We start from the raw sequence: 25,696 nt of genomic DNA, 5'->3' as shown, positions 1-25,696 counted from the left end.
CTAGAGCGCATATAGGGAAGTAAATATAAGGCTATACAAGGCGCTTAAAGGAATACTATCGATGTATGCATTTATTTTTAAATGCTGTATGTTGTAGCACACATTAGGGCAAGTACTAGGAGCAATTTGATTCCTCACAGCTGTAAAATCCTCCGTCAGTTTTGGCGTCAGTGTTGGATACAAAATGTATCTAATACTGAGCTCCCAGAGGGCTAGACCATGTCTCTGCCAAGGGGAGATGCTATCAACTCCTCAGTTTATAATTTCATTATCACCTTGCTGAAAGAATCTTGTTGATATGGTGGTAAGGGGTTAAAGATTCTAGCAATGTGTGTTTATTATCTTTGCTTCTCTTTACTGATAAAAATACTAATAATGCTAATTGTAGACAGTGGTCTGCCCCTCTCAGCAGCTTGTAAAGTGGATGCAGCCTGGAGTGAATCGCCTCAAGCAGGCAGCCAGTCTGAGTGTAAACACAGACTAGTGTTATATAGCTAGTTATATTCCAGCAATATTACAGCTCATTTAGTTACCTGTTACCACCTCAGATCAGCCTATTTCTCCTCATGTCTCCTGCATGCTGTGAGTGACACAGTGAAATATATTTGTGAGCTGTGTGACAGAGTAACCAAGCAGCTCAGGGTGACCCAAACTACTATGAGCTGTGTGAGAAATGAATGTTCAAGCAGGGATAGTGAGAGAGAGACCTGGGTGAATAAATAAAGTGCCCCTAGCACTAGTGGGAATGTGTACACTAATATAGAGTATTAAAAAAAAAAAGTCGTTTCAATCAATAGTACTCCTTTAAGGGAGGAAATCCTATAAAAAGGGGCAAATAAGCCTGCAAAAACTATGGAGCCATGTTGGAGCGCAAATAAGGAAGTAAATAAAAGGCAATTTGGAGCACTTAAGAGTGAATAACCATGTTGGTAAACATTTGAGCTCACTCATATATAATCACATCTACTTACCGTATATACTCGCATACAAGCCGAATTTTTCAGCCCAAAAAATGGGCTGAAAAGTTGCCCCCTCGGCTTGTATACGAGTCACCTCCCTGCCAGCACACAATCTAAGTACAGACACTCAGCCGCGTGCCCCCTCCCGCAAGCCTGTGCATCATACAGTAGCCATTATAGTTCTATCACTCCTCTAACCCGGAGTAAACTCTTGCAGCTAGTATCCTTCCCATGTTGCCTCCGCACTGACTGCTCAGATTTGTGTCGTTGGCTTTTCAGATGGATGATCCCCTCTTTAGTATGGCTGCAGCCTGTGTGTCTCCCGAACCGATGCCGTTCCTGGTTACCAGCTCCATCTGCATGCTGGATGGCCGCCCCCAAACAAACACGCCTCCTTACTAGATGTTTTGAAACCGAAGGGGGGAAAAATGCAGCTCTGTCCATGCCTCCCATCCTCTGTGCGGCAGGGTACGGTATACTCACGCTGCCCCTCTGCAAGCCATATGGGACAGAGCTTCCCCCTTCAGTCTCAAAACATCTAGTAAGGAGGCGTGTTTGTTTGGGGATGGCCAACCGGCGTGCAGATGGAGCTGGTAACCGGGAACGGCATCAGTTCGGGGACACACAGGCTGCAGCCATGCTAAAGATTGAGCTGATCATCCATCTGAAAAGCCAGTGACACAAATCTGAGCGCTCAATGCGGATGCCATACAGGGAGAATACTAGCTGCCGCCTGCCAGAGTTCACTCCGGGTGAGAGGAGCCGGTAAGAGCACGAATAATAATGGCTGCTGCTTGATACACAGGCTGGAGGAAGGGACACGAGGCTGGGTGTCTGTACTTAGATTGTGTGCTGGCAGGGCAGATCAGTGTGCTCCATGGGAAAGCATTATGTGAGGGAGGACATTAGCTGCTGGAATCTGTTCTGTCATGACTGTGTCCTGGGTGATGGTATTAATGAGAACGCTGGTGCTGTACAGGCTGGCTGTAGTTACCTGATGATTTATCATATGGGCTTCAGCTGCGTGGGCACTAGTGCAGTGATTGAAATGTGTCATGGCTCTGCTGGTAGTTATAGTTGGCTTCTTATGAGAGATATCTGGCTACCAGTAGGGGAGCTGCCACATATTGGGGGTACATCTGGGTATTTGGGTATGCCTCATAATGGGGGCACAAATGGCTATTTATACTGTGGAGGGGGCTATACTGGGTAGTGTGGCTTATATGAGAGTCAATGACTTTTTCCTGAGGTAAAAGTTGTTAGAACCTATTCTATATCACCTTGCTTCGACACCATTAACTTCTTACAGTTGCGTCTCACAGACTGTGAGACCACTTGACTCTCACCACAGCAAGCAGGAGATAGACTTTTCTCAGGCTTCTTCAATGGTTACGGAGTTTATTCAGGAAACAGAAATACAGAGAGATACAGTTCATCCTATCCTAGCCACGCCAATCTTCATGTTGCGTTTACAAGCTTCTTGATTAGACTTCCTGCTGAAGTCAATCAGGTACCTTCTTCCTAACTACGTTACACTAAACTACCTATGTACAGCATACATTATATCAGATTACATATAGAATGGAAATACTTAGAGGTTCCAGTCAGCCTTTAGATCTAGTGGGAAAGTCAGAAGCATAGTGAGCTCTGATCCCCCACATCCGTTTTAATACCGACTAGGAAAGAGTTTAATGTGACATCATATTCGCCATCCCCCAGACCAGACTATTGGTGGACCCACTCGTGGTGTCATCATACACACCTACTCGATTAATAGTCAATGAGGCTTCTGCCCCACTTACAAGGAATCTGGTTGTTTAGTAAATATGGATGATGTTTATTGTTCTAGTGGCGGTACATGCCCAGGTCAGGGAGACCTGTGACCTTGTCCATAGAACAGCTTCTTGGTATGTTCTAGTTCTGCTGACAGAACTGCAGATTTTCTCTCTAAGAGAAAATCCCCTTAAAGGGCAGGTCTGCTCCTCAAGCCTTTTTGACTGTTAAGCTTGGGGGTGTAAACTCCACAGTCAGCATACAACACATAAGCTGACGTGAAGGAGGTACACACACCAGCACAAGGGATCAGGATATCCCCAGTTTAGTGGAGGAGAGGACTGACTCCAATAGGAGATTGTGGTGCACAGAGCCGGTGCAGATCTGAACAGCCACAAACACTTTCGTAATAACGTCTCAGCGCAAAGTAGCGCTGAGCGCATAAACCAGGACTGAGGAGATCAGGACAGGTAGACAGAATGAACGCTTGCTAGCTAGCGATTACTTAGCGACAGCAAGCGTCCAAGACCAGACAGACTGGAATGAGGCAGCCAATGCGTTGCGGCGATGGCGTGCCTCACAAAGACAGGACAGGAGAGACAGGAATAGCAGGATCGAGATAGATGAACGTAACACAGATAAATATACAATAAGTATGTTTTCCTAGCGTATTACAATTACAGCTATCAATGAAACTATTCGTAACGTCTGACTAACATATGTATATATTGGCAATGAACCGATATATGACATAAGCAGGAACTCTGACTAAGACTGAAGTAATACAGGGAACAGGACTCAGAAGGATTCGCTATCTCTTCGCAGAGATGAACGCAATCCACAAACAGGACCAGGAACAGGATTCAGAAGGATTCGTTATCTCTTCGCAGAGATGAACGCAATCCACAAACAGGACCAGGAACAGGATAACTAGCTCAGCACGGGTGTTCACGATACGCGCAAACTACCAAAACGTGCTGGAAAACTGACTAACTGAACACAGGGAATAAACAGTTCGTGTACGTATATATCAGCGACACTGATATATTAACGTAACACGAATACAAGGAAAATAACAAAATGCGCAAGTATGCGTATATATTGGCGATGAACCAATATATGACACAAGACAAGCAAGTAGCAACTTCTAGAACAAGAGCAGAACTAGGAGGACTCGCTGACCCCTTCGCAGGAGTCAGCGCAGTCCACACGGACCAGGAACGAGGTGGGGCACGAGCAGAGTAACAGATACAATCTGAGACTATGATAGCCCATGAGGCATTGCAGGAAGCAGTTCTTTATACTGAGGTCATCCAATGGGAGCAGACCTGCAGATTCCCACACAAGTGAATGGTAATTAATCACAGGCTGATAGCAGGAAAAGGCAGACAATGATATGCAGCCTGCAGGAAAGGGACCGCCCCTCCACTGCAGCAGACAATGTTTGTTTACACAAAAGCATATTAAACTGTCATAAACTTCAGAGCGACTGCAGATGGAATCAGCAACTAGTTTAAGTGCAAACCAAACTATGCAAGCAAATGCATGTAATGACATTAGAACTGCTTGGTTTGCAATACCAGTGCAGTCAGCAGTAAACGCTGCAGAAGCGATCATAACATTGACTAACTCAGTCCAAATAACTGAGTCCTACTTAAATTATAACAGTCGACTTCTATGCGGGTCGGCTTATAGGCGCGTATATACGGTATCAATATAATCAAACATAGCATATGCAAATGGAGAAAAACAAAAATCATGCAACATTTATTATGCGATAATATGACTATGAAGTCCTATTAAAGGAAAAGGAACAGAAAAAAAAAAACAGTCCTAGCAATTGAGCAGTTCTCAATCCAACCATGAACAGCGACGCAAAATAGTACAAAAACGCAATCTTTCACCAGAAAATGATCATAACGCAGCAATGATTCACTTAAAATAATCGTAATGCGGCAATCTTTCACCAGAAAATAACCATAACGCAGCAGTGATTCACCATAATACCCATACCGCAGCAATGATTCATCATAAGATAATCGTAATGTGGGCAGCGTTCACCAGGAAATAATCTTAATGTGGCCAGCGTTCACCATAAAATAATCGTAATGTGGCCAGCATTCACCATAAAATAATCTTAATGTGGCCAGCGTTCACCAGAAAATAATCTTAATATGGCCAGCATTCAACAGAAAATTATCCTAATGCAGGCAGCGTTTCACTAAAACTTTAAAATTACCTGTAAAAAGAAAACCATTTTCTCACCTGCAGAAGACTCCTCTCCCTGGGCGCAGCTCCCCCGACGATCTTCCTGCAGCAGCTCAGCCAGCCTCCGAAAGTCCCGCGCTGACGGGCAGAGCAGGGCTACAGGAAGATGGCACCGGAAGCCCTGTACTGGAGACACAAATAGTCTCCAGTACAAGGATTCAGACGCCATCTTCCCTTAGCCCTGCTCTGCCTGCCGGAAGACTATGCAGGCTGGAGCAGTGAGCTGCGGGGATGAATTGGCGTGGTGTCTATTAGATGCCGCGGCCAGTTCACAACAGGGGTCGCACAGTCTGGCGGGGGAAGGGGGGCACCCCCCCCCCCCCCCCCCCGAAGCAGTGCCCCTCCTCCACCCGGCGCTCCAGGCCACAGTTTGTCCTTGCCTAGTGGCTGGGATGCCTCTGCCCACAAATAACAGGCAGCCATGTCCCCAAAATAACAGGCAGCCACAGTGTTCTCCCCCTAAAATTTTCCAGCCGGGTGGCATGAAATAGTAGCTGGGTGGGGTGAGATGAGAATGCAGGGCCCGTGCTTCTCTGCACAACTCTGCTTACAGCAGAGGAGGAGGTGAGCCGATGATAGCCGGGTGGTCACCAAACCAAGCCGGGTGAGGCACCCGGCTAAAAGAGCCTGGGGAGAACACTGAGCCATATCCCACAAATAGCAGGCAGCCATGTCCCACAAATAACAGGCATCCATGTCCGGCAAATAGCAGGCAGCCATGTCCCCCAAATAGCAGGCAGCCATGTCCCCCAAATAGCAGGCAGCCATGTCCCCTAATAACAGGCAGCCATGTCCAACAAATAACAGGCAGCCATGTCCCACAAATAACAGGCAGCCATGTCCCACAGATAACAGGCGGCAGCAATGTCCCACAGATAACAGGCGGCAGCCATGTCCCACAAATAACAGGCAGCCATGTCCCACAGAAAACAGGCAGCTATGTCCCTTAAAGCAGAGGTCCCCAACCTGGGGGACGCGGCCCCCTGGGGGTCCGTGGGCAAATTTCTGGGGGGCCGCGGCGGATCTGGCCTTTCTTCCTACCCCCCCCCCCCCCCCCCCCCCCCGCGGCTGCCATTTCTGTTACCTTAACCACCCTGGCGTTCTGATTAAATCGCCAGGGTGGCTGCGGGAGGGTTTTTTTTAAATAGAGGGCGCTCCGGAGGCGATCTTCCGATCGCCTCCGGCGCCCAGAATAAACAAGGAAGGCCGCAATGAGCGGCCTTCCTTGTTTTGCTTATATCGTCGCCATAGCGACGAGCGGAGTGACGTCATCGACGTCAGCCGACGTCCTGACGTCAGCCGCCTCCGATCCAGCCCTTAGCGCTGGCCGGAACTTTTTGTTCCGGCTGCGCAGGGCTCAGGCGGCTAGGGGGGCCCTCTTTCGCCGCTGCTCGCGGCGAATCGCCGCAGAGCGGCGGCGATCAGGCAGCACACGCGGCTGGCAAAGTGCCGGCTGCGTGTGCTGCACTTTATTTGGTGGAAATCGGCCCAGCAGGGCCTGAGCGGCAGCCTCCAGCGGTGATGGACGAGCTGAGCTCGTCCAGACCGCTCAGGAGGTTAAGAGCGGCGGCCGCTTCCTCCCTTATATTCCCCATAGCCCCTCTCCTTCCTATCTCGTATTACAGCAGCGCTTCCATTGCGGCTGCTGTAAGGAGGGAAGGGGGCGGGGCAGCGGTTCCCGTGGTAACGGCGATCGCCGCTACAGGAAGCTGCTGCCCTGCTTCCTTCCCTTCTTTACAGCAGCCGTGCGGGAAGCACTGCTGTATTACGAGATGCTGCAACAGAGGAGAGGAGCGCCTGGGGGAATATAAGGAAGGAAGCGACCACCCGCTCATAAGGTAACCAGAGCGGCGGCCGAGGGGTGGAGAGGGCACCTAGCCTAGCTACACTGGGGCACTATACTGGGGTAACTACTGGCTACACTGGGCTAACTGTACTGGTGACACTGGGGCAGCTATACTGGGCTAACTGTACTTGCTATACTGGGCTAACTGTACTTGCTGTACTGGGCTAACTGTACTAGCTATACTGGGCTAACTGTACTAGCTATACTGGGCTAACTGTACTAGCTATACTGGGCTAACTGTACTAGCTATACTGGGCTAACTGTACTAGCTATACTGGGCTAACTGTACTAGCTATACTGGGCTAACTGTACTTGCTATACTGGGCTAATTGTACTAGCTATACTGGGCTAACTGTACTCGCTATACTGGGCTAACTGTACTCGCTATACTGGGCTAACTGTACTTGCTATACTGGGCTAACTGTACTCGCTATACTGGGCTAACTGCACTTGCTATACTGTGGTAACTGCCGCCGCCACTAGCCACGGGCTGCAGCACTCCCGGGCTGCAGCATTTTTTGGATTTCGGAGGCGTTTCTCCCTACAATGTTAAGTATAGAAAAAACGGGAAACGCTTGATAAAAACGCCAGATCAGAGCGGTTTTCCAGGCGTTTTTGTTACAGTAGCTGTTCAGTAACAGCTTTACTGTAACAATATCTGTAATCTGCTACACAAAAAAAACACTACACAAAACGCTAGCAAAATGCTTCATAATAATAAGAAAATATGCTTCAAAATCCGCTATCGTTTTGCGGATCTGCTAGCAGTTTTTGGTGTGCACTAGGCCTGATAAGGAATTACAGCCATAAAACACTTTCCTGGCATAGAACCATTCGAGAGCAGGTGGTAGAAATAAAAGGTCAATAGTATATATATATATATATATATATATATATAGATAGATAGATAGATAGATAGATAGATAGATAGATAGATAGATAGAGAGAGCTTCTGGGACACTGAAAGACTGTGTCAGCATATGAGAAAATATAAAATTTAACGTTCTTTCATCTCATTTTCACCTTGGTTTCCTTTAAATAACAAGCAACATGTCCCCCAAATAATGGGCAGTCATGTACCCAGAATCACAGGCTGTCTTGTCCCCAAATAACAGGCAGCCATGTCCTCCAAGTGACAGCCAGCATGTCTTCCAAATACCATAATTAAGCAGCAATGTTCCCCATATAATTTAGGCAGCAGCATGATCCAAATAGCAATTAGGGAGCCGCATTACCAAACTCAGATATCATTAAACAGTATATCCATACATAATATAGTTAATAGTGTATCCAACATTATGATGTATCATGAATGATGATTTATATAGTGCAATAGTACTGTATTACAAAAAAGAGGGAAAATAAAGGGATTAGGTTTTCAGCACTGTACAATCTTCATTAAATCCATAATAAATAGCACACAAGTAAAATAAAAACAATGAAGAACAAAGCAGAATAAAACAGAACCTGTCATTATAGAAACTTTGCAACGGACACTATTGGCTTGTTTTCAGAGATGTAAGTTCCGGGGCTCTCATTCTTCCATCACTATGCAATATATTGGAAGCAGAAAGCCTGATTTATGGCAGGGAATCACAAGTGAAGCAAGGATTAGAGTGACAGGCACAATGCTTGTACTTATGAGCAAGTTGGCAATGGAATCTGCCATATTTCTATCATGCCCTTGTAAGGCATCTTTAGGCCTTCTTCACATTGCAGTCGGCTCGCGTGTCCGTCTGCGTTGGACAGTTTGAGGCGTCTTTTTTTTCCGATTACCGGCGCTTGGGTGGGCGATTTGTTTTTGTGCTCAGTGGTTTCTAAGCGTTTTTTCAGAGCAGTTTTGTAATTCACTCCCTGACGCAAGTCAGGAAGTGAACTCTTTGACCCGGAAAATAATAAATACAATGTATTTATTCTTAAAAACACGAACGCAATCGCTACACATAGCAATTTTGTGAGCCTTTCGCATTTCTCCTATACTTTCCATTGAGGCAGAATCACCTCAAAAATGGCAGACGCACTGCTTTGCTAACCGCACAGCGCACAACCCGCGCTGATATGAACCTTCTTATAAACATTCATTGTCCACGCGGTCGGGGGGCGTTTTTAAAGACCGCACGCAGGCGAAAAAAGCTGAAAATGCCTGCAGTGTGAACAAGCACTCAAAGTGTACCCGAGATTAAATGAACTAAAGCATTTATACTTACCTGAGGCTTCCTTCAGCACCCTTTAGGCAGATGGCTCCCTCGTCCTCCTCCCGGGCTGCTCCGATCGTCCGCTGGCCACCCCATTTATCCCTCTAGTCAGCTCAGTCATGCTGTACTGTGCATGCGAAGCTCGGCCATGCGTGCGACCCCGTCACGCTCATGACGCCTGAAGAAGTAGTAGTAGTACTGTGCAGGTGCAGAACACTCCCAGCGACGGGTGTGTGATGGGGGTGCACATATGGCTGGGCCATGCATGCACAGTACAGCATGACTGAGCCGACTGGAGGGATAAATGGGGCAGCCAGGGGACGATCGGAGCAGCCGGGAGGACGACGAGGGAGCCAATAGCCTAAAGGGGCTGAAGAAAGCTCCAGGTAAGAATAAATGAATGCTTTACTTAATTTCATCTCAGGTTTCCTTTAGGAGAACTCAACAAATAGAGTTATTGGATATGATGTATGCTACATTTAACTTACATTTCCCATTTGTTATATGCATTTTATCCTCCTTATTTTAGCATGACATTACACATTCCAGAAATTAAGAAATGTAACACATGTAGCATAGGGATGATCAGTGAGATGCAGGATCATGTAAGTTTTGTATGCAACGTTATCCAGCTTGAAAAAGAACCAAGTGAATTCAGCCCAGGTGATTGGCCCATTTTAAAGATGCATAAATTTGCATACAACAGTTGCATAATCCTGCATCAATTTAGATTAATTTCTATCTTACCGACCTTCCCAAATACAGCGAACAAGGTACCTTACACTCCCAAAGGCTGAGCATTGTCTAGTCTACAATACTATTTGCTATTTTCAATTTCCGATTTATATACAGTAACGATATAAATAGCAAATTTATTAAAATTAAAGTGTATATACACACCAAAAAAAACACACACAGGTAAATGCAGTAATACAATAGGAGTAAATAAAGGAAAGGTAAAAATTAGAAAAGAATATTATTATTATTATTACTATTGTTTGGATTTATATAGTGCCAGCATTTTCCATGGCGCTGAGATTTAAATAGTTTTTTCAATGACATTCAGTAATGGTGAAATGCTGCACTAATTTAAAGAAAACAGTGAAATGTGTATTTAAAACCACTTGCTGAAAAATGGATGTTTTAAAACATCCTATTTTTACATTAATTAAATCAACGACAACGTTTTGTAAACATCCATTTTCATGAGCAAAGCATCCACTGTCGTGCACGCCTGCCGCGGGGAGGGGGAGGGGGGGTGCACCTTCAATATGCTTATGGTCGGGGGTGAAGTGGCTAAAATAAGATTCAGAAGATACTTCCACTTCATGATTTAGGCTTCTTTCACAGTCGCACGTTAAAACAACACGTAACGCAGAATAACTCACAGCAATGAAAAATCAATGCCCTGTTCGCAGTGTACACGTTGCGTTGATGTCTAACGCTGCACGGTAAATGAAAGTACTACATGCTGTTCGTTATACACGTTATTAGCTGCGTTAGACTGTTTGCACATGCTCAGCAATGACTTGGTAAAAAAAAAAAATTGCAAATGGAAGGCAGCACCGACTAGCTAACTGTTGGAGCGTGCCCTGGTCCAAAACCCCAGTGCATCCTGGGGAGTACCAAGTCCAGAAACAGAAGGAGGACCGGCACCACTCAAATGTATTTAAAGCTCTTTATTGAAGTGAAAAGGCAACAGGACAGACCGCTGTTTCGGGATACACCCTTCAACTGCTCAATGCCATACAAAAATGTGACCCCATATACCCTTAAATACCCCTGGGGCGGACCCACTGGCGAACTGAGGGGGCTATTCCGGGTGTCTGGAACCTCCCCCCCTGCACTGAGCTGTGTATTCAGCCAGGGAAGCCTGCATAATATAAACAGCCTCATTCTCCCTCCCTTCTAACTTCTGGTGCCTCCCTCCAGATAATAGAATGATAGAGGCAGCCGAGCTTCCCCCACAAGATGCAGCCTGCAGTGAGAGAATGTTGATTATGGAGTCCTGGACTCTCCACAGCACAGAAGTGTCAGACATGATGAAATTAGAGTGCAGGCAAGCTGGTAAATATGCACAGCATGATGCAGAGCTTGCCTGGACTCAGGGTCTGTGGGCAAACATCTGTCTGGTCTCTCCCCATTGTTATAATGACTGCATGTGTGGGTAAGGTGTTTAACAAGCTGAAAAGTTTTTGACAGTCCCTTGACTCCAGGAGGGCTTCTTTCTGACTTGTGTGAGAGACTGACAGGGACAGGAGTCCGATTACAGGCAAGTAGCCTGTGTGATGTGGGACTGCAATACAGATAAGTTCTCTGCTCCATCTCAGGCTATTCTCAATTTCTCCACTCCTCTCTCTGGGCTAGTGCACGCCAAAATGACAATAGCAATTGCTAGCAATTTGTGTGATTTTGTGAAGTGATTTTCAGAGCGATTTTTGAATGAATTGCTCACAAACATGCTACATGCGGTGTACCTGCGATTTTGAAATAGTCACAACGCTGCTGTGGGAACACCCTCATAGCGTAACATTAGCCAAGCGCTTTTCAAATCACTGTTGATTTGAAAAGCGCTCAGAAGCCCTCTTGGTGTGCACCAGCCTCCCTCATTCACCTTTGTTTCCCTCTTCCCCTAGTGCTGGCTGGCTGTGTGTTCTTGTCATACAGGAAAGCTAAATAAAAGTGCAATCCTGGTGAGGCAAATTATTATTATTTAGTATTTATATAGCGCCGCCATCTTCCGCAGATGCATATATCCCTGCATCATATGGGTATCGCTTGCGCTATGTGACACTATGTAGCATATTCCACTGAATTGTCCAAACTAAGTCTATCTCCCATTCCTCTCTCGGGGAGTTGTTCCATCGCTGTCCCCCGTTCACATTTGCTGCTACCAGAAGCCCTCAGAAACACTCGTGTCCTTGAGTACTTCCAAAGACAGGCAGCTCCGTAATACGCCAGCGCACTTTTGTGCATGGGCAGTATGGAGCCACCTGTATTCGGAAGCACTCGGGGACATACGTGCTTCTGGACCTTTCAGGAACCCCCCCCTTAAAAATCCTGCGTTTGCCCCTGGGACCTGATGGAAACCTTCAGAAATAACATGTAAATTAGATGTAGAAAAAATTGAAAAGCAGAGCGCAGACTCACCATAAGCACGAGAGCCAGATACGCTAAACACCGAGGAAATGACACGCCCCCCCCCCACATGGGAATATCCACATAGACGCTAGTCAACCAATCCTATTGTTGCCACTCACCGCATCACTACCACCGCCAAAGACGTCCGTCTTGTGACATCAAACGTGGACACCCCCCAGCCAGCCTAAATGCGACAATCAGGCGTATCATAGCCGCCGCTAGAAACGCCCACCCGTGACGTCAAGTACGCACGGCGCGGATTAATACAATTCACACACCCACTAGAGGCATTGCTCTATAGCAGCCAATCGCTGCTGATAAAAATGTAAACAACACTGCCACATTGTGCACTCGCTCTGACAAGCAGAGCAAAGCTCCACCCAATCCGCACAGTCATTCAGACAGCCAATAGCCGTCCAAAAACAGATAAATAGAGTAGCCACGTAATGTGCCTGCTCAGAGATACCGGACAATATACTGCACCATCCACCAGTAATGAAAAAAATTAAAATTAAAAAGGAGGGGGGAGAAGGAGGAAGGAAAAAAGGGGGGGGGGGGGGGGAGAGGAAGAGGGAAAAGGAAAAGGGGAAAAAAAATAATAAATAAAATAAATAACACCTCAAATCCACATGACAATCACGAAAGACTGGCTAAGTAGACAATCATGCTGGAAGTAATAATATTCCCACACTATGTCATCCAAATGGATCATGGTGAGATATGAGCTCTGCAAGAAATAATTAAAAATTAAACCAAAAAATGGCAAAAAATAATTAGCCATCAAACCAACCCCCAGGTTACAATTAAAAGCATATAAATCAAAGAGACATTCATATATTATAGCATGTGTCACTCCAGGTCCCTGGCCACAACTAAATACAAAAACTGAGGTCGTACTCCCTGTTCAGTCCACCATCACCTAATGTCCCTAGCTTCCTAATCCAAAAGGCTTCTTTTCTTAACAAAGCCTGATCCCTACTGCCCCCCTCCACGTCATCGGTACCTCATCTATTGCAGTAACCCTCAGTTGCGACACCGAGTGTGTAACGATTGTGGAATTCTCTCCGTGATCAGCGCACAAGACGTGCGCTGACACTGCGGAAATCCTCCACAAGCGTGTAATTTGCGGGAACCCAGCAAAAGGTGCAATGTCTGTCAAAATAATCCTGCGCTCACATGTATCTCCTCCACTCCGTGTTTGTATCATTCATAAGAAAAAAAGGGGGAGAAACAAAGACATAGCGTGATACTGTTTCAATAGCCTATCACTTATTATATAAACCAAAAACCTTAATCCACCAACATTCAGTTGATATATGTTCCCACCATGTGCTACCGCTGCCGAGCCACAGACAGCAGGAAAAACTTTATGCAGTAAGCACGCACTCCAAAATGTCCAAACAGTGAAGTAGACACCCTCACAGTGATTGAACCACAGATAGAGTCTCACAGGTCCTCACCATCTAAAGTAGCTGCCCAGACACAGACAGCAATAAAGGCATAGACCCACGAGTTCAGTTCACCTCCTCCTGTGTACAAGTTGTGACACCACCACCACTAGCCTCTCACCTTCTTGGTTGCTGCCCAGATTATAAGACAGCAGCCACACTTTAGCTATATCCCCAACACTTTCCACAGCGTTTCTTCAGCGGTACAGACAGATCTCCCAGCTTAAAAGGCTTGTTAGACCGAATGACTGAAGGAGCTTGACATAGTGTAAAACTGTATCATTTATTAAAAAATTAAAAGTAGTGCACTCACATCTTCCCAGTAAAAAATGCGCATATCAGCAAGACAGATCCAGCATGTTGACTCGCCCACGCCTCTAAGCTCCGCCCAACGCGTTTCGTACCTCCGTACTCATCAGGAGCCCCTGATGAGTACGGAGGTACGAAACGCGTTGGGCGGAGCTTAGAGGCGTGGGCGAGTCAACATGCTGGATCTGTCTGTTAAGCTTGGAGGTGTAATCTCCACAGTCAGCATACAACACATAAGCTGACGTGAAGGAGGTACACACACCAGCACAAGGGATCAGGATATCCCCAGTTTAGTGGAGGAGAGGACTGACTCCAATAGGAGATTGTGGTGCACAGAGCCGGTGCAGATCTGAACAGCCACAAACACTTTCGTAATAACGTCTCAGCGCAAAGTAGCGCTGAGCGCATAAACCAGGACTGAGGAGATCAGGACAGGTAGACAGAATGAACGCTTGCTAGCTAGCGATTACTTAGCGACAGCAAGCGTCCAAAACCAGACAGACTGGAATGAGGCAGCCAATGCGTTGCGGCGATGGCGTGCCTCACAAAGACAGGACAGGAGAGACAGGAAACAGCAGGATCGAGATAGATGAACGTAACACAGACAAATATACAATAAGTATGTTTTCCTAGCGTATTACAATTACAGCTATCAATGAAACTATTCGTAACGTCTGACTAACATATGTATATATTGGCAATGAACTGATATATGACATAAGCAGGAACTCTGACTAAGACTGAAGTAATACAGGGAACAGGACTCAGAAGGATTCGCTATCTCTTCGCAGAGATGAACGCAATCCACAAACAGGACCAGGAACAGGATTCAGAAGGATTCGTTATCTCTTCGCAGAGATGAACGCAATCCACAAACAGGACCAGGAACAGGATAACTAGCTCAGCACGGGTGTTCACGATACGCGCAAACTACCAAAACGTGCTGGAAAACTGACTAACTGAACACAGGAAATAAACAGTTCGTGTACGTATATATCAGCGACACTGATATATTAACGTAACACGAATACAAGGAAAATAACAAAATGCGCAAGTATGCGTATATATTGGCGATGAACCAATATATGACACAAGACAAGCAAGTAGCAACTTCTAGAACAAGAGCAGAACTAGGAGGACTCGCTGACCCCTTCGCAGGAGTCAGCGCAGTCCACACGGACCAGGAACGAGGTGGGGCACGAGCAGAGTAACAGATAGAGTCTGAAACTATGATAGCCCATGAGGCATTGCAGGAAGCAGTTCTTTATACTGAGGTCATCCAATGGGAGCAGACCTGCAGATTCCCACACAAGTGAATGGTAATTAATCACAGGCTGATAGCAGGAAAAGGCAGACAATGATATGCAGCCTGCAGGAAAGGGACCGCCCCTCCACTGCAGCAGACAATGTTTGTTTACACAAAAGCATATTAAACTGTCATAAACTTCAGAGCGACTGCAGATGGAATCAGCAACTAGTTTAAGTGCAAACCAAACTATGCAAGCAAATGCATGTAATGACATTAGAACTGCTTGGTTTGCAATACCAGTGCAGTCAGCAGTAAACGCTACAAAAGCGATCATAACAGTACCCCCTCCCTTAAACGCGGCCTCTGGACGCCTATGAAAACTGACATATTTCTCCTGAACCACCCAAACCAAAAAATCAGAAGTGGGAAATCCAGCAAACTGATCTGACTGAAAATTCATGAGGGTCGGATCCGTCCGACAAAACCAAATTCCCGAATCAGTCTCACCAAAACTAGACCAATTGGAACCAGAACCTACCGAACCATGCCCGTCAGCACTACAAGCCTCAGTGTGACACCCATCAGAACCACGACTTCCAGAAAACAACCCCAAGAAACTCTCTGCGCGATACCCACCGCCTTCCAAGGACTGTCCAAAAACGCCAAAGCCTTTGCAATGCCCACCGGAACTGTCCCTACCAACACAAAACCCACCGTTGAACCAGTCCAAGGTACCAGGACAAGTTTCCTCAGAGATCTCCCAGAACACTTGGAAGCTCCAAAGAGATCCCCACAGGTCAGAACGCCCCTTAGGCTCACATGGAGAACTATCAAGAACCCCTATGGAACCCAGGGCAACTCCAGAGTCAGGGTCACAAGGACAAACATCAAGATCAGGGCTTTTAGGGACCAGAACCATCTCCGGGCATGCAGGCCAACCGGCAACATCAGAACATGTCTCCACTAGGGAAGCACGTGAGCACGCTAACACAGACACATCTGGGCAGTCTGGCATACGAAGCACATCTGGGCACACCGGCACAAGAGAAACCTCTGGGCATGTCAAGGAACTGCGAACCTCAAAGTCAGTCAAGACAGGACCGAAACCAGAACTGGGCAAAAAAAATTCATCATGACTAGACTTCATAGTTACTGGATTCTCACTAAAAACTGCAGGATCAGACTTAGATGTCGCTGATTCCAGCAGGGTTATTAACAAATCATGTTCAGGGGCATTTACAAGACAGGGCAAATCTTCTGATGTATGCACTGAACTAGACAGGGTTCCCATAGCTTCTTCTGGACTAGACAGAGACTCATCAAATACACTGGACTGGAGCTCATGAAGGGCTGCAAAACAAGTCAATATTGCAGCAATCCCCACTGAACTAGGCAAAACTGAGTAACTCACTGGACAGGAAGGGGGCTCTGGAACTTCTGCCACACCGGCCAGAGAACCAGAATTTTCCAGGATACAGGGCTGGGTTTCAGAAACACTCATTAACCCGGACTGAAATTCTGAGATTTCTATTATTTTTTCCAGCGAGTCAGAATTATCCATGTTACAGGGCAAGACTTTTGAAACATTCAGAGGACAGGGCTGGAGTTCCTCGGCTGTTACAACACTGGAGAGGGACTCAACAACATTGGTTAAATCAGACTGTGTACAGGGCAAGGTATCTAACACACTTGCTGACGAGGACAATATTTCAATGGCTTCTGCTTCGCTGGGCAGAAATTCATCAAGTTTTATTAGAGCAGACTGTAATTCCAAAACAGCTGCTAGACAAGTGAATATTACTGCAACACCAACTGAGGTAAGCAGTGCTTCAGCCTCCTCTGCTAAAGGGTTTAAAGTATCCAAAGTACTGGGTGAAGCATAAGACTCTGCGACCACAGCTTCACTGGACAGGATCACTGAACAGTCCATATTGCAGGGCAAAACCATGGAAGCACCTGCTGGACAGCATAATGATTCTGTGACCTGAGTTTCATTGGAGAGATCTACTGCACAATTCATGGTACAGGGCAAATTTATTGGAAAATTTTCTGAACAAGGTAATAATTCTGCGATTTCAGGTTCACATAGCAGATGCTCTGAGCTATTCACGAAACTAGAGCGAGGTGTAGAAACAGGAAGATCAAGACACAATGTTTGCGCATCTGAATCACCATTCATTTGTAAAATTGGAAAATTCAGATGCTGGGGTTCTGAGTTTACTAGACAGGATTGCTGGGACTCGGAAACTGATGTAGTGCATCTATTGGCATCTGCTGGATCAGACAGGAGTTGAACTTTATTAACACAGGTAATTTCTGCAGAAGTGTTTGCAGAGACAGGCAAGATTTTTCTGGTGTCTGTTTCACTAAACAAAGAGTCATGAGTACTGGCTAGGCTGGACTCGAAAGTCAGCAGGACCTCTGGGTCCTCTGCTGAGAAATTTGTGCAGGGCAAGATTAAGGAAGTATTAGTAATTTCTGTCTTACTGGGAAGTAACACTGAGTTATCCATGGTACAGGGTGGAATTACAGGAACTTCAATTTCACACAAAAGGAGCTCAGAATCACTCGCTGAATCAGCCAAAGGTGCTGAAGCAGGCGAGTCCTCAGAAACTGAGGAAGTGGAACAATCTCCACTTGACAGTGTGTCTTCCCTGGTATCAACTGATTGAATTGCACAAAAATCGTCCAGAATCATTCTCCACACATCGATCAATGGAGCCACAAAGTCATACCCACACACACACCAGTTTTTATTAGGTTATAAGCAGACTTAATGCATGCATTCAATACTAATTCACTTTTTGCACTGTAAAACTGACAAAATGAACTTGCATCTTTCTTCCATTCATAGACCAGAGCTTCCATCTCTCCTTTCTCAAATGGAGGATCCCATGCATATTTAACAGCTGAGCATTCCGGCTGATCATAGTTTGCAAATGTGTTAGTGGCAGAAACATACATTGGGTTATTTAGCAGGTGATTGGCCGATTTCTTATTCCTAAGGATCTCCAATACCTGTAGCAAGTATTGAACTGTAGTGTATGCAAATTTCCCTTGCTGCACGAATAAATTGATCTGTTCAATACTCTGTAATATATCTTCATAATCATATTCAGATAATTCATTTAAACAAGAACCTTTATTTTCCCTGGCTAGCAATGAAAGTTCATTAGTAGTTTCATAGGTCCATTTGACTCCCCTGAATGGTGACTGAATTTCATTATCTGCTAATGGTGGAGTCTCGTTACAGATCTGATGCGCAGTCGCCAAGGGCAACGACTCCGCTGATTGTAACGCTTTTCTTTTGGAGCGTTTACGTTTGGCTTTAGACCCTGCTGCCTTAGCAGAAGAAAAGTTATCAGAACAATTATCTGCTTGCTGATTATTTTTGTAGGCAGTAGAAGGAGCAGCTGATTGACAAGCTGCCAGGAGCTTATCAAAAGGGCTAGGCAAATCGGTTTTGCGCAGCCAGTTATGGATCACAAACGCTAGAAATTCCAGTGGTCTTTCTTTTAAATTGGTATGATCCAAGACATCGTAGGCCCACTGAAACAATCTTCCCTTAAATAAAACATAAACTAGCTGGGGGGCCCACGTTGAAACAGGAGTAGCCTGGAGCTCAGGATTGGCCAGGAACCTGGCACATTCAGAAAAAAACTCATTTTCTGTTTCAGAATTGAGCTTCTCAAATTTCTTAAAGGAACAGGAACCAAAACAAACAGTGTCATTTTTGCTGGGAACCCCCCCCCCACAATGGGGATTGGTAATGGGGCTATCATAATGTTAAGCTTGGAGGTGTAATCTCCACAGTCAGCATACAACACATAAGCTGACGTGAAGGAGGTACACACACCAGCACAAGGGATCAGGATATCCCCAGTTTAGTGGAGGAGAGGACTGACTCCAATAGGAGATTGTGGTGCACAGAGCCGGTGCAGATCTGAACAGCCACAAACACTTTCGTAATAACGTCTCAGCGCAAAGTAGCGCTGAGCGCATAAACCAGGACTGAGGAGATCAGGACAGGTAGACAGAATGAACGCTTGCTAGCTAGCGATTACTTAGCGACAGCAAGCGTCCAAAACCAGACAGACTGGAATGAGGCAGCCAATGCGTTGCGGCGATGGCGTGCCTCACAAAGACAGGACAGGAGAGACAGGAAACAGCAGGATCGAGATAGATGAACGTAACACAGACAAATATACAATAAGTATGTTTTCCTAGCGTATTACAATTACAGCTATCAATGAAACTATTCGTAACGTCTGACTAACATATGTATATATTGGCAATGAACCGATATATGACATAAGCAGGAACTCTGACTAAGACTGAAGTAATACAGGGAACAGGACTCAGAAGGATTCGCTATCTCTTCGCAGAGATGAACGCAATCCACAAACAGGACCAGGAACAGGATTCAGAAGGATTCGTTATCTCTTCGCAGAGATGAACGCAATCCACAAACAGGACCAGGAACAGGATAACTAGCTCAGCACGGGTGTTCACGATACGCGCAAACTACCAAAACGTGCTGGAAAACTGACTAACTGAACACAGGAAATAAACAGTTCGTGTACGTATATATCAGCGACACTGATATATTAACGTAACACGAATACAAGGAAAATAACAAAATGCGCAAGTATGCGTATATATTGGCGATGAACCAATATATGACACAAGACAAGCAAGTAGCAACTTCTAGAACAAGAGCAGAACTAGGAGGACTCGCTGACCCCTTCGCAGGAGTCAGCGCAGTCCACACGGACCAGGAACGAGGTGGGGCACGAGCAGAGTAACAGATAGAGTCTGAAACTATGATAGCCCATGAGGCATTGCAGGAAGCAGTTCTTTATACTGAGGTCATCCAATGGGAGCAGACCTGCAGATTCCCACACAAGTGAATGGTAATTAATCACAGGCTGATAGCAGGAAAAGGCAGACAATGATATGCAGCCTGCAGGAAAGGGACCGCCCCTCCACTGCAGCAGACAATGTTTGTTTACACAAAAGCATATTAAACTGTCATAAACTTCAGAGCGACTGCAGATGGAATCAGCAACTAGTTTAAGTGCAAACCAAACTATGCAAGCAAATGCATGTAATGACATTAGAACTGCTTGGTTTGCAATACCAGTGCAGTCAGCAGTAAACGCTACAAAAGCGATCATAACACTGTCTTGCTGATATGCGCATTTTTTACTGGGAAGATGTGAGTGCACTACTTTTAATTTTTTAATAAATGATACAGTTTTACACTATGTCAAGCTCCTTCAGTCATTAGGTCTAACAAGCCTTTTAAGCTGGGAGATCTGTCTGTACCGCTGAAGAAACGCTGTGGAAAGTGTTGGGGATATAGCTAAAGTGTGGCTGCTGTCTTATAATCTGGGCAGCAACCAAGAAGGTGAGAGGCTAGTGGTGGTGGTGTCACAACTTGTACACAGGAGGAGGTGAACTGAACTCGTGGGTCTATGCCTTTATTGCTGTCTGTGTCTGGGCAGCTACTTTAGATGGTGAGGACCTGTGAGACTCTATCTGTGGTTCAATCACTGTGAGGGTGTCTACTTCACTGTTTGGACATTTTGGAGTGCGTGCTTACTGCATAAAGTTTTTCCTGCTGTCTGTGGCTCGGCAGCGGTAGCACATGGTGGGAACATATATCAACTGAATGTTGGTGGATTAAGGTTTTTGGTTTATATAATAAGTGATAGGCTATTGAAACAGTATCACGCTATGTCTTTGTTTCTCCCCCTTTTTTTCTTATGAATGATACAAACACGGAGTGGAGGAGATACATGTGAGCGCAGGATTATTTTGACAGAAATTGGATTACACACTACATGCTTGGTGACTGATTCTGCGATCCATGGACACGTAAACTGATGAACTGAGCCACATATACATTTTATTTTTATTTTATCATTTTTTTATATATATTTATTTTTGTTATAACCTTTTTGTATATATTTTGCCTGTAATTTGGGAGTGTACCAGGAGTGAGGGAGCGCACTTTTTACTGAGTAAAAGGTGCAATGCACCTGTAGAGGGAAATTCCTGTCGACAGATGGAGCTGTGGAGTGCAGAGGAACAGCTCCTCTGCCCTGCCACACACGCCGGACAGGAATTGCACGAAGGGAAGAAACGCAGGGCAAGATAGCCCTGAAAGAGAGAGATCAAAGCGACAGAGGGTATGTGTGTCCACCAAACTAGTTGCCACCCTGCGACGATGAACACACAACCATGAAGACAAAGTGAGAAGGCAATTGCCAGAGATGGCGATTGCTAACAGCGACACAAGACCGAATAAGCACAGATGAGGAATGTATGTATGTCCACCAATCTAGCCGCCAACCTGCGACGGTGGACACACAACAGAAGAAACCAAGTGAGAACGCAATCGCAAGAGAAGCGATTGCGGAAGAGAATGAGCACAGGGACAGATTGTATGTGTGTGCACCGAACTAGTCGCCAATCCGCGACGGTGCATACACAACAGCAGATATGAAGTAGGAACGCAATCGCGAGAGAGGAGATTGCCAGAGGTGACACAAGGCTACAGCAAGGCAGAGCACGAGAGTAGCAAAGGCACAGCAAATCATACAATAAGGAGATAAGGAAAATAACAAATGCTAGCTAAACGCGAACACCGCACTCATTCGCAACAGTGCACGCATTTATGCGCGGTCTCCGCATGTTAAGCACAACAGAAACAAGCACGCCTAACTAACCACCGCCAGACAAACATGAAACAGAGGACGCGAGCGCTTGCTTAACGGTTACCTCACCGAGCCTCCAGCAAGCATTCTTAGCAGACAAGACAGATACACGAAAACAGGAATAAGCAATGGATAGGATCCACAGCACTAGCGCAAGAGGCTAGTGCGATCCAGGAAGACAGAGCAGAAGGATCCACAGCACTAGCGCAAGAGGCTAGTGCGATCCAAGTACAGCAAGAGAGATGGAGATCAGACGGATCCACAGCACTAGCGCAAGGCGAGTGCGATCCTAGCAAGACAGAACAGATGAGATAGCTGGTAGCAACTGCTGCTCCAGCTATACTCCAAGAACAAAGATCGGAATGACATCCTGTCGACCACCGCTGGGACAGGACAATCGCAACAGACAAACAAAACAGATATGCAATCCTAACTGCACTAGGGAAACTGCCTAGTGCAGTTCCAGGAATTACTCCAGGCTAATCTTCAAACAAAGAGCAAGGCTGACACTCCAGGCGAGTGTTACACAGGAACTAACTCTTATGACCAGCAAAGGACTCTGGGAAACATAGCTCTTTATACTGCCAGTCATCAAAGGAGACAGGTAGGGGATTTGCATAACGAGTGTATGCAAATTCCTCAGCAGCAGAACAGACCAGAAACTTGTAATGGAAAAACAGGTCTCTCTTGCAGAGACCTGCAGCCCACAGACTAGAGGAATGGTCAAACAGCTGTCTGCCAGTGCATCCAGCTGGGCGGATAATTACAGAGTGTCTACACATGTGGAAGTGTTCTGCTACAGAAAGCATACACTCTGGATTGCGGATGTTAGATTTATGTGAGGAAAAACGATCCTTAACTCTTTGTGTGGTCTTGCCTGCATAGGCAAGACCGCAAGGACACTTTAACATGTACACTATACCTCGAGTCGCAACTGAGTCTGCCATATATCTTAAACGGTGTACCCAATGAAGGGTGGTAAAAGGTGTCCCCCTTGATCACATGACCACACATGTGGCAGGAGAGACAAGCGAACATGCCCCCTCCCCTGCCATCAAGGGAGGCATCCCTACCCCTATTAACTTTGTCACGGACAGTGGGTGCCCTTTAAAAGGACATGATGGGCGGGTATCGGAACTCAGGGACCAAATTTTAAAAAATATTTTTTAATATTAAGTTTTCTAGTGAATTTATGTACATCAATATAAGCTTCAAATTTGTTGAGATTAGTGGGAGGGGCATACTTCAGGCCACGGTCTATTAAAGTCAGTTGGGGTTTCGTCAAGGGCACTCCACTAATGTTAAAGATGCCCTGGCCTACCAACTTTTTGTGCGCTTCCCGTCGCCCCCCTCTACATCCTCTTCTGCTCTTCTTTTTACTGTATTCCGGGGTGTGTCCCCCACTCCCCCATCCTGCTCGTGCCTGTATCTGGGTTTGGGGTATTCCCATGGAAAATGGTCATTCTCATTATTCCCAATGGGTTCATACCTGTTATGGACCGGGACAGCATATTTACTGGTCTCCTGGAATCATGGTGACTGTACGGGCGTGCCATAATGAGGGTAATTAAAATTGCGTCTCGGGGGCCTAGGCTTATAATAGCCAGTATTGGTGGGTTTTTGTGGTTTAGTTTTTGGATATCGATAGCCTGATCTAGGTGGGCCCCTTCCTGTGAGATTTTCATACTGAATAGGTATTCTATACGGGGCACCTTCCCTATTTCTATACGGCGTAATCCCCTTTGGTTGCATGGGACCTGGATGTCCTTGAAAGGTCCTCCTCCCCCCTCCCTGGGGGATGCCAGGTGGATTAGATATCATCTTTTTAGGTATTTTTGGTATAGCACCTCCTCTGATTTCAATATTAGTAGGATCCTGATTGGGTGGATGATTTTCTAAGGTGAGGGCCTCTTTTTCTTTTTTCCTCATTTGCCATCTATAGGCAACATGATTTTTGTATAACTCACAATCATATGCAAATTTTCTTTGTTTATCAGAGATTAAAAACTTTTCATGCTTTTTAAGGAACTCATGCAGTCCCTTGGACTTTTCCTTGAACTCTTCTGTGTTCTTATATGGCTCTAATGCTTTCCTTAATTCATCAATCTCAACACCGATACGATCCAGTCTCTTAGCTTTTTTTTTTAGCCATAATTTCAATGGCCCCCAGCCCACACTTATTGACATAATCCTCCCATTCCTGATCATTTTCCACATTACTTTCACCATCGTTTAGCTCCAGTTCCCATCGTATGGTTTTAGGGATAATCCCTTTTTGATGATATCTTTTTAAGGTGGCTAAATCCCACCATGTGTTTAATTCTTTATTCATAGTTTGCTGCAATTTCTTAAAGTTTTGATCAAGTACTCCTCTGGTTTCAGTCTCCTGCCCAAAGATAGCATCAAGGTCGATATCCCTATGGGATCTAAACTCAAATACTTCCATTTAATATGTGTGTGCAGCAGCGTTTTAAATACAGAAAATAGATCACAAGGTACACAGAAAAGCTGCGCTCAGCACACACTCAACCAGCTTAGTGCAAGCAATATTTCGGCCAAAGCCGTGTTGCTGAACCTTTAGCACTGGTAAATTCAGGCAGTCTGTTAATAATTCAATAAGAAAAATAATCATGAAATCTAAAACACATAATAAAAAGTCCATAAACTTCCTGCTATGCGGAGCGCTTCTGCATGATGTGTGTAAACATTAAAAGTCAAATCTTCATAGGATCAGTAAGCGCTTCTTTTAGATAACACTGCGATGAACTTCTATATTAGCAGATAAGTAGGACCATCAGGAGGTTCCCCCATCAGGTGTGAACTCACCAGATATGAAGACCGTCAAGGCCAAATCTCGCGTCTGGGATATAGGCCACCCCACAGCCTCTCTGGCAAGCCTCCTTCCACACGAGCGGGTATCCCAGATGGATGATGCTGTCAATATGACAAACAGAAACTCCTCATCGCGTAAAAGTCCATAAACATATTTTATTGCACTTCTTCACATAAAAAATCAAGACAATGTCCATAGGACACAACGCGGGTCACTTACAGTTAAGCTCTAGTATGAGCCAGTAGGGAATGCATGGAGCGAAGCCATATAATGCTGTATATTCAGGCTTCCTAATGCTATCAAACAAACCCACTGTTCAGTGAACCCACCGTATTGTGTTAAAATATTAAAAACAGCAGCAGCGTGTGAGCTCCAGCCGCGTCCGGCCTGTAACACACGCGTAGCGTCACGCCGTAACTCCGGCCAACGTTTCGTTGCTATGGCAACTCATCAGGGGCACGGAGCCACGGCCGGCGTCGTCCTAAATAGTAAACAGGTGAAGCTTATGCGCCTGCGCTAGGCGCTCAGTAGGATCATCCAATGGGCTCAAACCCTCCAGCGCCTGCGCACATGTCTACATTAGCTCATCTAGTGAGCACCGTTTGCAAAGCGCTAGTGGTCGCTTATCTGCGGCTAATAAAAGGACAAACCTGCGCCTGTATCTTATAACAGCTCATCAAGTGAGCGCATTCTCTGCAGCGCAAATCGCCGCTACTGTGGCTATAGGGTTGGTCACAGCATTATATAGGTGCCCACTGCATACCCCATACATTACAATTTCCACGGCGCATCCACCTTCAAAATTAATTAAAAATAATAGTAATAAACACATACATGATTAATACTGCAATATAAGCAATAGCAAAATTACAATATTTAAAGGCAAATCCCCATATTTCCACATGATTACATGCAAAATTCAAAAAGGATTACCAGTACAAAAGATACCATAA

General features: G+C 45.5%; 1 long non-coding RNA gene across 1 annotated transcript in view; it reads right to left on the bottom strand.

Moving 5' to 3' along the window:
• Positions 1-25,696, bottom strand: part of LOC137538625 (uncharacterized) — a 485,758-nt gene that overhangs the window by 445,004 nt on the left and 15,058 nt on the right. Inside the window, exon 2 of the long non-coding RNA XR_011024851.1 lies at positions 24,737-24,844. This is a non-coding gene — a long non-coding RNA (uncharacterized lncRNA). The remainder of the gene's footprint in view (positions 1-24,736; positions 24,845-25,696) is intronic.

This window comes from Hyperolius riggenbachi, chromosome 11 (genome assembly GCF_040937935.1).
Source record: "Hyperolius riggenbachi isolate aHypRig1 chromosome 11, aHypRig1.pri, whole genome shotgun sequence".
NCBI classification, from domain to species: domain Eukaryota; kingdom Metazoa; phylum Chordata; class Amphibia; order Anura; family Hyperoliidae; genus Hyperolius; species Hyperolius riggenbachi.
Note: the sequence above shows the minus strand (reverse complement) of the source record. Positions and strands in the feature narration are given on the sequence as shown.